General features: G+C 37.7%; 1 protein-coding gene across 1 annotated transcript in view; it reads left to right on the forward strand.

Annotated features, from left to right (window-relative positions):
- The window catches only part of LOC309649444 (uncharacterized protein), a 500,484-nt gene that overhangs the window by 275,854 nt on the left and 209,503 nt on the right, over nt 1-15,127 (forward strand). The gene's annotated exons all lie outside the window — the stretch shown is intronic.

Here is a 15,127-nt window from a genome sequence, read left to right on the forward strand (position 1 = left end):
CAAACAAGCAATGATGAAGAGCACAATAAATGAAGTTAAAAATTCTCTAGAAGGAATCAATAGCAGAATAACTGAGGCAGAAAAACGGATAATGATCTGGAAGATAAAACATTGGAAATAACTACCAGAGAGCAGAATAAAGAAAAAAGAATGAAAAGAATTGAGGACAGTCTCAGAGACCTCTGGGACAACATTAAATGAACTCATATTCGAATTATAGGGGTCCCAGAAGAAGAGAAAAAGAAAGGGACTGAGAAAATATTTGAAAAGATGATGGTTGAAAACTTCCCCTAATATGGGAAAGGATAGTCAATCAAGTCCGGGAAGCACAGAGAGTCCCATACAGGATAAATCCAAGGAGAAACAAATCAAGAAACATATTAATCAAACTAACAAAAGGTAAATACAATGAAAAAATATTAAAAACAGCAAGGGAAAAGCAACAAATAACACACAAGGGAATCCCCATAAGTTTAACAGCTGATCCTTCAGCAGAAACTCTACAAGCCAGAAGGGAGTGGCAAGACATATTTAAAGTGATGAAAGGGAAAAACCTACAACCAAGATTACTCTACCCAGTAAGGATCTCATTCAGATCTGACGGAGAAATTAAAACCTTTACAGACCAGCAAAAGCTAAGAGAATTCAGCACCACCAAACCAGCTTTACACCAAATGCTAAAGGAACTTCTCTAGGCAGGAAACACAAGAGAAGGAAAAAACCTACAATAACAAACCCAAAACAACTAAGAAAATGGTAATAGGAACATACATATCAATAATTACATTAAATGAAAATGGATTAAATGCTCCAACCAAAAGACACAGACTGGTTGAATGGATACAAAAACAAGACCCGTATGTATGCTGCCTACAACAGACCCATTTCAGACCTAGGGACACATACAGACTGAAAGTGAGGGGATGGAAAAAGTTATTCCACGCAAATGGAAATCAAAAGAGAGCTGGAGTAGCAATTCTCATATCAGACAAAATAGGCTTTAAAATAAAGACTATTACAAGAGACAAAGAAGGACACTACATAATGATCAAAGTATCAATCCAAGAAGAAGATATAAGAATTGTAAATATTTATGCACCCAACATAGGAGCACCTCAATACATAAGGCAAATGCTAACAGCCATAAAAGGGGAAATCGACAGTAACACAATCATAGTAGGGGACTTTAACACCCCACTTTCACCAATGGACAGATCCCTCAAAATGAAAATAAATAAGGAAACACAAGCTTTAAATGACACATTAGGGCTTCCCTGGTGGCGCAGTGGTTGAGAGTCTGCCTGACAATGCAAGGGACACAGGTTCGGGCCCTGGTCTGGGAGGATCCCACATGCCGTGGAGCAACTAGGCCCGTGAGCCACAACTACTGAGCCTGCGCATCTGGAGTCTGTGCTCTGCAACAAGAGAGGCCGCGATAGTGAGAGGCCCGCGCACCGTGATGAAGAGTGGTCCCCGCTTGCCACAACTAGAGAGGGTCCTTGCACAGAAACGAAGACCCAACACAGCCAGCCATAAATAAAATAAATAAATAAATAAATAAATAACACATTAAACAAGATGGACTTAATTGATATGTCTAGGACATTCCATCCAAAAACAACAAAATACACTTCCTTCTCAAGTGCTCATGGAACATTCTCCAGGATAGATCATATCTTGGGTCATAAATCAAGCCTTGGTAAATTTAAGAAACTTGAAATCGTATCAAGTATCTTCCCTGACCTCAACACTATGAGACTAGATATCAATTATAGGAAAAAAATATGTAAAAAATACAAAAACATGGAGGCTAAACAATACACTATTAAATAACCAAGAGATCACTGAAGAAATCAAAGAGGAAATCAGAAAATACCTAGAAACAAATGACAATGAATACACAACAACCCAAAACCTATGGATGGAGCAAGAGCAGTTCTAAGAGGGAAGTTTATAGCAATACAATCCTACTTCAAGAAACAAGAAACAACTCAAATAAACAACCTAACCTTACGCCTAAAGCAATTAGAGAAAGAAGAACAAAAAATCCCAAAGTTAGCAGAAGGAAAGAAATCATAACAATCGGATCAGAAATAAATGAAAAACAAATGAAGGAAACAATATCAAAAGTCAATAAAACTAAAAGCTGGTTCTTTGAGAAGATAAACAAAATTGATATACCATTAGCCAGATTCATCAAGAAAAAAGGGGAGAAGACTCAAGTCAACAGAATTAGAAATGAAAAAGGAGAAGTAACAACTGACAGGCAGAAATACAAAGGATCATAACAGATTACTACAAGCAACTCTATGCCAATAAAATGGAAAACCTAAAAGAAATGGACAAATTCTTAGAAAAGCACAACTTCCGTGACTGAACCAGGAAGAAATAGAAAATATAAACAGACTAATCACAAGCACTGAAATTGAAACTGTGATTAAAAACCTTCCAACAAAAAAAAGTCCAGGACCAGATGGCTTCACAAGTGAATTCTATCAAACATTTAGAGAGGACCTAACACCTACCACTCTCAAACTCTTCCAAAATATAGCAGAGGGAGGAACATTCCCAAACTCATTCTACGAGACCACCATCACCCTGATACCAAAACCAGACAAAGCTGTCACAAAAAAAGGAAACTACAGGCCAATATCACTGATGAACATACATGCAAAAATCCTCAACAAAATACTAGCAAACAGAATCCAACAACACATTAAAAGGATCATACACCATGATCAAGTGGGGTTTATCCCAGGGATGCAAGGATTCTTCAATACATGCAAATCAATGTGATAAACCATATTAAAAAATTGAAGGAGAAAAAACATATGATAATCTCAATAGATGCAGAAAAAGCTTTTGGCAAAATTCAACACCCATTTATGATAAAATCCCTCCAGAAAGTAGGCATAGAGGGAACTTACCTCAACATATTAAAGGCCATATATGACAAACCTACAGCTAACATAATTCTCAGTGGTGAAAAACTGAAACCAATCCCTCTAAGATCAGGTACAAGACAAGTTTGCCCACTCTTGCCACTATTATTCAACATAGTTTTGGAAGTTTTAGCCTCAGCATTCAGAGAAGGAAAAGAAGTAATAGGAATCCAAATCGGAAAAGAAGTAAAACTCCCACTGTTTGCCGATGACGTGATACTATACATAGAGAATCCTAAAGATGTTACCAGAAAACTACTAGAGCTAATCAATGAATCTGGTAAAGTAGCAGGATACAAAATTAATGCAAGAGGGCTTCCCTGGTGGCGCAGTGGTTGAGAGTCTGCCTGCCAATGCAGGGGACATGGGTTCGAGCCCTGGTCTGGGAGGATCCCACATGCCGCGGAGCAACTAGTCCCGTGAGCTGCAGCTGCTGAGCCTGAGTGTCTGGAGCCTGTGCTCCGCAACCGGAGAGGCTGCGACGGTGAGAGGCCCGCGCGCCGCGATGAAGAGGGGTCCCCGCTCGCCACAACTGGAGAAAGCCCTTGCACAGAAACGAAGACCCAACACAGCCATAAAAATAAATAAGTTAATTAATTAAAAAAAAAAATTAATGCAAGAAATCTCTTGCATTCCTATACACTAATGATGAAAATCGGAAAGAGAAATTAAGGAAACCCTCCCATTTACCACCGCAACCAAAAGAGTAAAATACCTAGGAATAAACCTACCTAAGGAGACAAAAGACTTGTATGCAGAAAACTATGACACTGATGAAAAAAATTAAAGATGATACAAACAGATGGAGAGATACACCATGTGCTTGGATTGGAAGAATCAATACTGTGAAAATGACTATACTACCCAAAGCAATCTACAGATTCAATGCAATCCCTATCAAATTACCAATGGCATTTTTTACAGAAGTAGAACAAAAAAATCTTAAAATTTGTATGGAAACACAAAAGACCCCGAATAGCTAAAGCAATCTTTAGAAAGAAAAATGGAGCTGGAGGAATCGGGTCCCTGACTTCAGACTATACTACAAAGCTTCAGTCATCAAGACAGTATGGTACTGGCACCAAAACAGAAATATAGACAATGGAACAGGATAGAAAGCCCAGAGATAAACCTATGCACCTATGGTCACCATTTTTTTGATAAAGGAGGCAAGAATATACAATGGAGAAAAGACAGCCTCTTCAATAAGTGGTGCTGGGAAAACTGGACAGCTACATGTAAAAGAATGAAATTAGAACACGCCCTAAACCATACACAAAAATAAACTCAAAATGGAATAAAGACCCAAATGTAAGGCCAGACACGATAAAACTCTTAGAGGAAAACATAAGCAGGACACTCTATGACATAAATCACAGTGAGATCCTTTTTGACCCACCTCCTAGAGAAATGGGAATAATAACAAAAATAAACAAAAGGGACCTAAGGAAACTTAAAAGCTTTTGCACAACAAAGGAAACCATAAACAAAACAAAAAGACAACCCTCAGAATGGGAGAAAATATTTGCAAACGAAGCAACTGACAAAGGACGAATCTCCAAAATATACAAGCAGCTCATGCAGCTCAATAACAAACAACCCAATCCAGAAATGGGCAGAAGACCTAAACAGACATTTCTCCAAAGAAGATATACAGATTGCCAACAAACACATGAAAGAATGCTCAACATCATTAATCATTAGAGAAATGCAAGTCAAAACTACAATGAGATATCATCTCACACCAGCTTCAAGGAATTTATAGTTCTTCACTAATGTTGATCATGCATCTCCCTTCCTCCTCCTCTCCCTCCCTTCCATCCTTCCCTCCTCCTTACTTCCCACAGTCCTGAGGAATCCAGCTACGTCTGATTTGGCCTTAGTACTCCTCCCACCATCTCCACATACTTTTCTCAGCTTCTTCCTCCAATGTTTGGTTGCAAAATTAGGCCACCACCTCCCTAGATTTCTACTTCATAGTCTCCAGTTTCCCAAGAATCTCTTTAAAGAAATAGGATAGATATGTGGGGAGGAAAAAAGTCATACAGGAGAAGGATGAGAGCAGATAAAATTTTAGAGCCATTACTATGTGCTAGGCTTTGGTGTAAGTGCTTATCACATTTTAACTCTTTTAAACCTTACTACAACTTTATGCAATAATAATAGTATTATCCAATTTTATAGATGAGGAAGTAGAAACTGAGAAAGGTTGTCTTGTCAAAGGTTACCAGCTAGAAAGTTTTTGTAAAGGCAGGATGTGGGACCAGATAGTCACTCAAGAGCTCAGAATTTTAACCGCTTTCCTCTGAATTTGGTGATTTTTATAAAAGTTCTCCTTGGTGAATTCCTCTCTACAGTTTTTTGCTCAGTTCTTTACATTTTCCTTGAAAGCTCTCTAAAATGTCCCAGAAAGGACACTAGCCTTATTGTTAAATTTGCTGCTTTTACTTCTGAAAGGAGAACTCATGAATGTCCGAACATATGTCAAAGTTCTCCATTCTGAAACCATAGCAAGGTCTCTAGTTTTACAAAAAAAAAGTAATTCCCAAACATGGTACAGGGGAAGTTTTATATATATAAATATATATATATATATATATTTTTTTTTTAATTAATTTTTTGTCTGCCTTGGGTCTTTGTTGCTGTGCATGGGCTTTCTCTAGCTGCAGCGAGCGGGGGCTTCTCTTCCTTGCACTGCGCGGGCTTCTCATTGTGGTGGCTTCTCTTTGTTGTGGAGCAGAGGCTCTAGGTGCGCAGGCTTCAGTAGTTGTGGCACGCAGGCTCAGTAGTTGTGGCTCACGGGCTCTAGAGCGCAGGCTCCGTAGTTGTGGTGCAGGGGCTTAGTTGCTTCACGGCATGTGGGATCTTCCTGGACCAGGGCTTGAACCCGTGTCCCCTGCATTGGCAGCCGGATTCTTAACCACTGTGCCACCAGGGAAGTCCCTATATTTATATAACTTAACATAGAGCCTTTTTGTTTAAAATATAAAAGTCAAGAGCTAAGAAGGTATGAATACCACATTATTCTATATCATAATTTGATTCATGATCCAAGACAGGTATACTTATATGTGGAATCTGAAAAATAAAACAAAGGGATATAACAAAACAGAAAGAGACTCACAAATATAGAGAACAAATGAGTGGTAACCAGTGGGGAGGGGGCTGGAGGGTTAGGAAAAGATGGGTGAAGGGGCTTAAGAGGTACAAACTACTAGGTATAAAATAGTTAAGATACAAAGATGTAATGTATAGCACAGGAATATTGTCAATATTTTATAATAACTTTATATGAAGTATAAACTATAAAAATATCAAGTCACTATGGTGTACACTTGAAACAAATATAATATTGTAAGTCAACTACACTTGAATAATAAAAAAAAGACAGATAGAATCCCTGTGAATACAAATCAGAGTCCCTGACTCACTGCATTGCTAGAAAATCAACTATATAAGGAAGAGGTCACATTTTGACTAGTTATATTTTAAAAATAAATATAAACGATACAACAAATGAACAAATTTTATGTTTATCTCCTATCTGAGAGAAAGGCTGGTAAACTGGGATCACCGTGACTTCTGGAATTAGGAGGGATTTCAATGAATACCTGGCCACTACTGAGCTGTGGGACATAACATTACCCAGTCTCAGTTCCTTGACTATAAATGGAGTTAAGGGTCTTAGAGGGACTTGAGAAGAATTAACTGCATAGAAGGTACATTTAGTACTTTCATGCAGAAGGGATTCAGTGCTACCTCACCCCAATTTCTTTCTTTTTCCTTCACTTCCATGGCCAGGTCCTCTAGAGTCCACATGCCTAAACCCCTTCAAGGCTCAAACCAAAGACTACAAAGTCCTCAAAGCATTTAACTTTTCCTGTGACAGATGTTCCTTCTTCAAATTTGAAAATTCCTATGGCAACTTCCTTTTGTCAGATCCTTATTCCACGAATCCTGAATCCAGAAACTTAGGTACCGCTTACAGCACAGTTCATCAAAACACTCCAGTCCTTCATTAGGAAGTTCAGAACTATTAAAGAAGATTAAACTCTTAAAATCCAGCAATACTGTATGTTTCCTCTTTCCACATACACTCTCTGAGGTCTTTCATTCCCTTATATTGTCCCTCTGTTTGTCCATTTCTTCCTCTCTCTCCCATCCCCCGGTCTGTGTTATATAGTTCAGTTCAGCTGCATTTTCCTTTTTATCCCATCCTGTAAATAACCTACAGTCGTCCCTTGGTATCCAAGAGGGATTGGTTCTAGGATCCGCCATGGATACGAAAATCTGAGGACGCTCAATTCCCATAGTCCTCTGTATCTGCGAGTTCCTTATCTGTGAATTCAACCAGCCTCAAATGTAAAACATAGTACACGGAACCCATGGATACTGAGGATTGACTGTAATTTCTTTCCTTCATTTGCCTTCATTCCCCTATTCTCCTTTCTCATTCACTCCTCAGAAATTCATCTGGGTAAATAAAGGCAATTGTGAAGGCAGTGACCATATTGTCTTAAAGAAGTATTGAGAAATGTGAATGAGAATTTACAGACTGATAGGTTTCTTGAGCTGCAAATATGCCAGTTACTTACACCTTTGCCTCATGCTAACCTGCCCTTCATTCTATGAGCTCTTGAGGGCCTTATCTTAACCATACCTCTATGCCTGACAATATCTGGCCTAGAAAAGCTAATCATTTCTACCCCCATCCTTCACTCTCATTGTAGAGGCCTGCACTGCCTTCTCACTTCACCATCACAACCTCAGCCAAGATGATGGAGAGTCACATGACCCTGTCCACCGCTGATTGGACCAGAGGCAAACCCCCCTCTCAAAGAGGGCCCATAATGTTCTTTCTTGTAGGAATTTGGAATCCAGTCTCACCTTGTTCAGTCAAGCACTGTTTTGAAATTAGAGGTGAGGAGTAGCCAGGTATGAGGAAGCTTTATTTGGACACGCGTTTGCAGAAGCAGAAAAAGCAAAGGTAGTTGATTGTGGAGATAGATGAGAGAGAGAGATAATTAGAGATAAGAGATTAAGGTGGCCTGAGAAGAGCACAGCTACCTGCAATACAATACCATTTTGCCCCTTGGTTACTGGCTCAAGGGAGGCCTAACTGACTTTCCTGTACTTGGGCCCCATGATAAACCTTTGTATTTTGTGTAAGCTGTTCTGTAAGGATTACGTCCCTTATTCCAAGCAATTTCTGAAAGAAATGGCATTAGACACTGAGATGACAAAACTATAGATTTGGTTCACATAAATTTCTATCGCTGAAGAATCATGTTAGAAAAATAGGATACCATTTTATCAAAGGCTGCTTTGATGCATTGGCAGTAGGCTTTGTGAAATATTTAGACACATATGTCAGCAATTCTCAAACTAAAACTAAATTGGACTCCTCAGTAGTTCAGTAACCAAAGTTTGATATCTCCATCTATAAAGTGACAAAATTGGATAAATGGGCCAGAATTTGAGAGGGGAGGAAATAGTTTTGAATGTGTGATTTGTTTGGACACAGACCAAGCTAGGTACAAGTTTCAGCTCTCACTTACTGAAATTTTGGGCAAGTTGTTTAATGGTAATAAGTCAATGTTTCCTTTTCTGTAAAACTTACATAACAGTGTCCATCTTTCAGGTGAGGATTATGAAGGAAAAGAAGCAAAAAGAAAGAGAAAGAAAGGGAAGAAAAAAAAAGAGCACAAGGAAAAAGGCTGAAGTGGAAGCAAGAAATGAGAAAAGTTCCATTTGAGTTGTTATGCACCAACTTAGTCTAACGCACTTACAGAGTGATGTGTATATGTAAAGACATTTAATCCATACACTTGAAGAAGTAAGTATGATTCATAACCTCACCATCATTCTTTCCACATAGTTCTTTCTAAGTATGATTTTTATTCCTGCACTAGTTATTTTATTTTGTTCATATATTTTCTTTTTAGCCTTTGATGGTATAGATAGATCATTCACACTCATGGCTGGTCAAGTCTCACTGACCCTATTTGGATATTTTGGATACTCTGGGTTTTATTTCAAACAGAGAGAATATGTAATTCATTGATATATTCTAGAGAGACTGCATGGGTTCAGTTATTCAATCATTCAACCACTTTGTTAAATACCTACTAACTGGTTTGCAATTTCATCTCCTATTTATTATATTTCCTCTAGGTAACAGAACTCCCTAGAATCTCCAGATTTTGTATATTCCTTACATGAATATGTGTTTTCCACAATGGAAATATCAATGCCACACTAGGAGATGAAGACCTCTGGGAAAAGATTATGTATTAGTATAACATTGTAAGGATTCAGACCTGATGCCTGGTGTTCCTATGTGAGGTATCCGCAGCCCTGTTGTTACATTGGCTCTAATTGTGGCTATATCCCCTCTGTCACCTTATACCAACTTCTTCCATTTTATTTTTCTGATCCTTACACTAGGGAAAAATAATTTAATCTTCAATTCTTATTTATATAAAAATTTGACTTTTTCTGAATTGAGAATCTAAATCTCAGTTCATACTCTAATTCTAAAATTCATTTACAAGATTTTACATCAGATTTTAAACCTGAGGTGATGTGAAGCCAGGTCTGGGAAAGCCATATTTGGCCAGGTGTTAGCAGAAGCAGAAAAAGCAGAGGTAACTGATTGTGGAGAGAGATGAGAGAAAGAGAGAGAATTTTAAATGAAGAAAAAAGAAAGACGTAATCTGGACTGTACAATCGTTATGACTAGAAATCTCTTTAACCCTACTGTTTCTCAGGGGGTTTTTTCCCCTTAAATCCATAAAATGGCACTTATAACAGCTATTTCATTGCATTTATCTTGGATGACACCATGTGTGTGCAACATAAGATAAAAGGTTTGTATTATTAAAATAAAAATGCTAATGTAAAGTTTCATTTTATTCTCATTATTATAATAGCTGATTGCTAATGATAGATTGTTCAGCTTATTTATCCTGTTTCATTTTTATGTCCCTTATTCCACACTGAGTTAAAAAAAAAAACAAAAACTATTAAAAGAGTTACATGACCTTTAAAATGTTCCAAGGAATTTCCATTGCCTTTTTCCTCCTCCTCTTCCTCCTCCTCCTCATTGTAAGAGGAGTGTGATAATAATTTTTACAGTGTGACTTCTAAAGGAAATTATAAATGCAGAAAAGATTGAGTTGTTAGGTAATGGGGAAAGTCAGAATTTTGCCTTTTCTACACCTGCATACCATTGCCAAAGTCCCCTATCACTTTAGACTCTGTGTTTGGGTAGTGTGATATTGATTGCCATGTTGCAGAAGCCAGCCCAGCAGCCTGCATCCTCGGGAGAATCGCTGGTTGTGGAGGCACAGGATGGATGACTGACAGCAAGCACCTAGTTCTTTTTTCTGACAAAGCTTTCACTTGTCATTAATTCTCCATCTTCTCTCCCGTTAGCGGCTGCCAGTTTCCACCTAATGCCCAACTGCCAATCAGCTACCAGTTGTTTTTAATTAAGACCACTCACAAATTTCCCTCACGTAACATGCATGGAAAGAAGGGGAATCCTTTTATTCATAATCGAATTTCACGTGTAAATTGCCTTAATCACACTTGTCTGGCAGTCCTGTAACGTGCCACAGGAAAGCAGCACTTTTTCCTGTTCAGTCATGCATGGACTCCACGCCTTACCTCTCAGATCCACAGCCACAATTATCTGTTTTTATTTGTGTCTCATTAAATCTGCAATTTATTTCAGAAGCTGGATATTGACTGCCCCAACCCTGGAACTCCACTGCCCATGAACAGATGGCATTGGCTTCACTTGGGTCAAAATCTGAGACGGTCTTTCAGGAAACACTCACAAGGAATATTGTGAGTTTGGCAATAATGACTCTCTGACAATGAATAAACTCTGTCACGTTATGATCTGATAAGTATCAGAACACATATGGAGGTTCACATTCAAGGCTCACCTGAATGGCATCAAAATAACTTCAATATGTTATTGATAAGAAATAACATAAGAAACTTCTCTTATTTTCTAAAAACATTCTTACAAATACTTGAAGGCTACCCATAAAATGGAGGGAAATTGTCCTTTTTAAAAATTATTATTGTACTATGGGGAAACTGTCCTTTTTAAAAATTATTATTGTACTATGGGATAGTCAGGACCTTGTGTGAAGTTTTGAGTTTAAAACATTGATGTAATACACTCATGATTAGAAATTGTTGCCAAATTTTTCTGAGCTTGAAATCCAAAACATACTTTGAGGCTGTTATATCCACCTGGATAATGACAAAATGTGGGAGATCTTTTCAATCTCTGAAACACAAAATGTTTGAAAACTCATGGCTATAGAAAGTTTTATATAATAGAAAGGAAAAACTCTGCCAAGCATTTGGTCACACCAAACAAAGACCACTAGAACTCCCTTATTCACATCTGTAGTACCTGGTTGAGGAGTTCTGCCTGTGCATGAGTTTCATCTGTTCCGATTTTTTTTTCCTAAATCAAAGTCTTGACCATGGCACTCTGTGCTAAAAATCTTTCAATGGCACCTATCACTTAGCATGTTAAAGTTCATATTTTCTACGTATAGCCTAAAAGGACTTCAGAAACCATCCCTTCCCCTCTCTTTCCCCTTCTCTTTCCCCTTCTGATTTTGACTGACATCTGAGTATTCAGTATGCATGGCATTCCTCCATGTTCTTTATGTGTATTATGTCATTTAATTCTCACGACATATGTGTTTGCAAATGCATAAAACTGAGAATTAGAGAGATGATATAATTTGCCTAATGTCATAATAACTGGCAGAACTACTACTGTACCCCACAAATTCTGCTTTCATAGCCTGTGCTCTTGAGGATTATGCTGTACGGTTACCCTAAGGTTCAACAATAAGGGGTTACTAGCAAACACACTACCTAACATACATCATCACTGTACATATTTAGTGATTCAGCACCTTATTCCATTCTACCTTTCTGGCTTGCACATGACCCCAGTGGCTCATTCACTGTATGATTTTTTCATTGTTCCTGCCTCTTTCCCTCATAATTTCCTAAAAGAAGAAAGTATATTTTATTTTTGCACATCTAGTGCCTAGTGAAAGATACATAGTACATAACTGAATATATAATCATGGTTTTCTATAAATAAAGATATTTTTCATTGAAGTGAAGAAAATGCAGAATCATAATGAAGGGACAGGAATTCAACATGAAGAATACTATAATGGATAATTTTATAGAAGACAGCAAATATTTCCTGTGCACCAGTCACTTTCACATGGTACATTACATTTGAGCTTTAAATCATATGTAATATGATTAAATTTTCTCTTTTTTGGGTCAAATAAACCAATTCAACTCCTCTATATTTTTAACCATCTTTCTTTTTCTAGCTACACATGAAGAGAAATACATCTAAAACTATAGATGCCAAAATCTTCGAAAGTAGTTTGTTTTTGTTTCTTTTTTTTTCAAATAAAGCTATAGGAGCTTTTATATTCTGCTCTATTTATTGCTCTATTTCTTGAATTGCATAATCAAACTAAAGGACAAAAAAAATTCGCATGATATGAGTTGGGTACTGGACATGTAGAGTTTGAAGAGCTTTTGTACAATTAATTACATGCCATCCTGGAGTTAAAAAGTTAAGTCATAACAGAAAGAGAGATTCTGCAGCCACAGCATAAAAATAATCATTTATACCAAGGGGATAGATAATATCAACTATCAACAAGGTAAAATATAGAATAAGAAGAGATGCATAAGATACCTTTCCCTGCTAATTTATTCAAGCCACCAAAAGGTTTATTTAATTCACCCATATTTAATCACCCTTCTCCCACCAAACACTCAGCTATTGCCAATGTGGCCCTTAATTTGAGAATTGGCAAATTAATCCAGCAAATTCTCATGGAGTTTCTTCTACGTGTTCAACAGTAGTAGTCATTTTATATAACTTATGTCATCTATACAACAACCTAACGAGGTAAATACTGGTATTAACACCATTACACAGATGAGGAAATTGAAAATCAGGATGATTAATGTAACTTCTTAAGATTATTAGTAAGTGGCTAAGTGAAACTTCTGAGTGACACATAGTTTCTAGATCATCTAAAGGGAGACTAAGAAAAAATTGCAGTTGTAATGCATATACAAATGAGGTTGTAGGAGCAGAAATGAGAGCCCAAAAAAGTCAACTAGAGGAACCCAAATCACAGATGTTGAGTTTAAAATAAAAGTAAAAAATTTTGACGACATTAGGTCTCATATAGGCAGTCTTTATTTTTTTACGTTGACTGTTCTCTTTTTATATCTCACTTCATCTTTTCCTATCTCCTTATCCAGCCCTGTGAAATACTGATGCTCCCAACAGAGTGTTTAGAACACACTTTCAACATTTTTACAGAAGAATTAACTTAGATTGTGGCAAATTAAAAATGGTCATACAAATTTTGACACATCTCCCATTGACAGATGGGGTATATCTCACCTCCCTTTGAATCTGAGAAGGCCTGTGACTGCACTGATAAATAGTGTACAGCAGAAGTGATATTCTGTCAGTTCCATGCCTAGCTTTGAAAAAGACAGGCAGCTTTTGTCTTGTTCTCCTGGAGCCCTAAGCCACAGTGGAAGAAGTCTGATTACTCTAAGGCTGCCATGTTCTGAGAAAGTCCAAGTTAGCCATATGGAGAGTTGGTATGGGGGAGGGAAAGGAGAGAAAGAGACAGAGAGACAGATGCCACAAGGTACTTTGGTCATTCCAGCTTCCACAAGACCCCAGACATCATGGAACAAAGACAAATGGTCCCTGATGTGTCCTGACCCACAGAATATTAAGACCTATTTATAATAAACTGATGGTTTGCATAGGTTGTTACACCAGAACAGAGAATCAATGTCTTCTCACTTCTAAGGTTGGAAGAATTAGGGAACTGTCAGCAGGTCTTTCTTCCTGTCCTCTCTTCCTTATCTCCTTCCCAAACTGCACTTTTTGATCTGGCAATGCAAGGCCATTCATTCCAAGATGACCTTCTGTTAGTATAAGGAGATTCAAGCTGTGAATTGGGGTCACGGTTATTATACTGTTGGAAGGATAAAGGGGAGCATGGTACTAAAATTTGAAACTGAAAGGAAAGTAAATCGCCCACACAAATACCTCCTTTCAATCATTCAGCAAACCATCCCCATGTCTCTGAGTCTGTCTTTATCAGTGGCACACACTGCTAGAGTCTCACGTAAATGGCCTTTCACTGAGACTAGTAATTTTGAATCTGCAGAAAGAGACATCCTAAAGAACTTTAGATTCTATTTGGTATATCTTTTTAATTCTGTTGCAGTCTTTCTCTACGAGGGAGAATCTCAAAGATTAATACAGAGGGCTGCTGAAGATCAACCCCAGATATCTGCAAAAAATTCCTGCATAACCTATTTTATATCAACTACATGTTTCAAAGCAAATGACTCAAGTCTTTGCCATGTGTTTTTACTTACTCTAATTGTTGCTTTCTATTTTATAATGTCTTCATGCTTCTATCCCATATTAGGATTTGGACTTATATAACACCATATATCAAAGAAAATTCAACAACCATCTAGTCCAACCTCTTTCTTTCACAAATGAGTTAAATGAGGTCCTGAAATTATAAGTGAATTTTAAGGTCACAGGATCAATTAATGCCACTGACTACAGAGCTGTATTTCTTAACCTTGGCACTATTGACATTTGGGGCTGGATTATTCTTTGGTTAGGGGGATGGGTTATCCTGTACACTGTATGATGTTTAGCAGCAGCTCTGGCCTCTACCCACTAGATGCCACTAGTACATGCCTCATGATAAATAAAAGTGTTTCTTGACTTTACCAAATATCCCGTTGAGCAAAATCACCCCTGGCTGAGAATCACTGCTCTAGAGGGTTTAATGTATGAATTTCTCTTTCTCTTCACTTTGTTTTTTTTTTTTTTTTTTCCCTCCCCCACAACCCAACCTGGAACTAGCATGCTCCCAGCTAGGACAAGTCAAAGCATGCCTTCTTTTTCACAGAAGTCAGATTGTAGTAGATTAAAGATGGCTGAAATTTATGTGTATAGGCACAACAAACATAAGACACCTTTGAATCTTTGAATGATACTGACTAAATGGTAAGGTTAAGTCAGAACCCAGAGCTTTCTTTCCTTCTGTTCC

This window comes from Balaenoptera physalus (assembly GCF_965194825.1).
Source record: "Balaenoptera physalus genome assembly, chromosome: 19".
Taxonomy (NCBI): domain Eukaryota; kingdom Metazoa; phylum Chordata; class Mammalia; order Artiodactyla; family Balaenopteridae; genus Balaenoptera; species Balaenoptera physalus.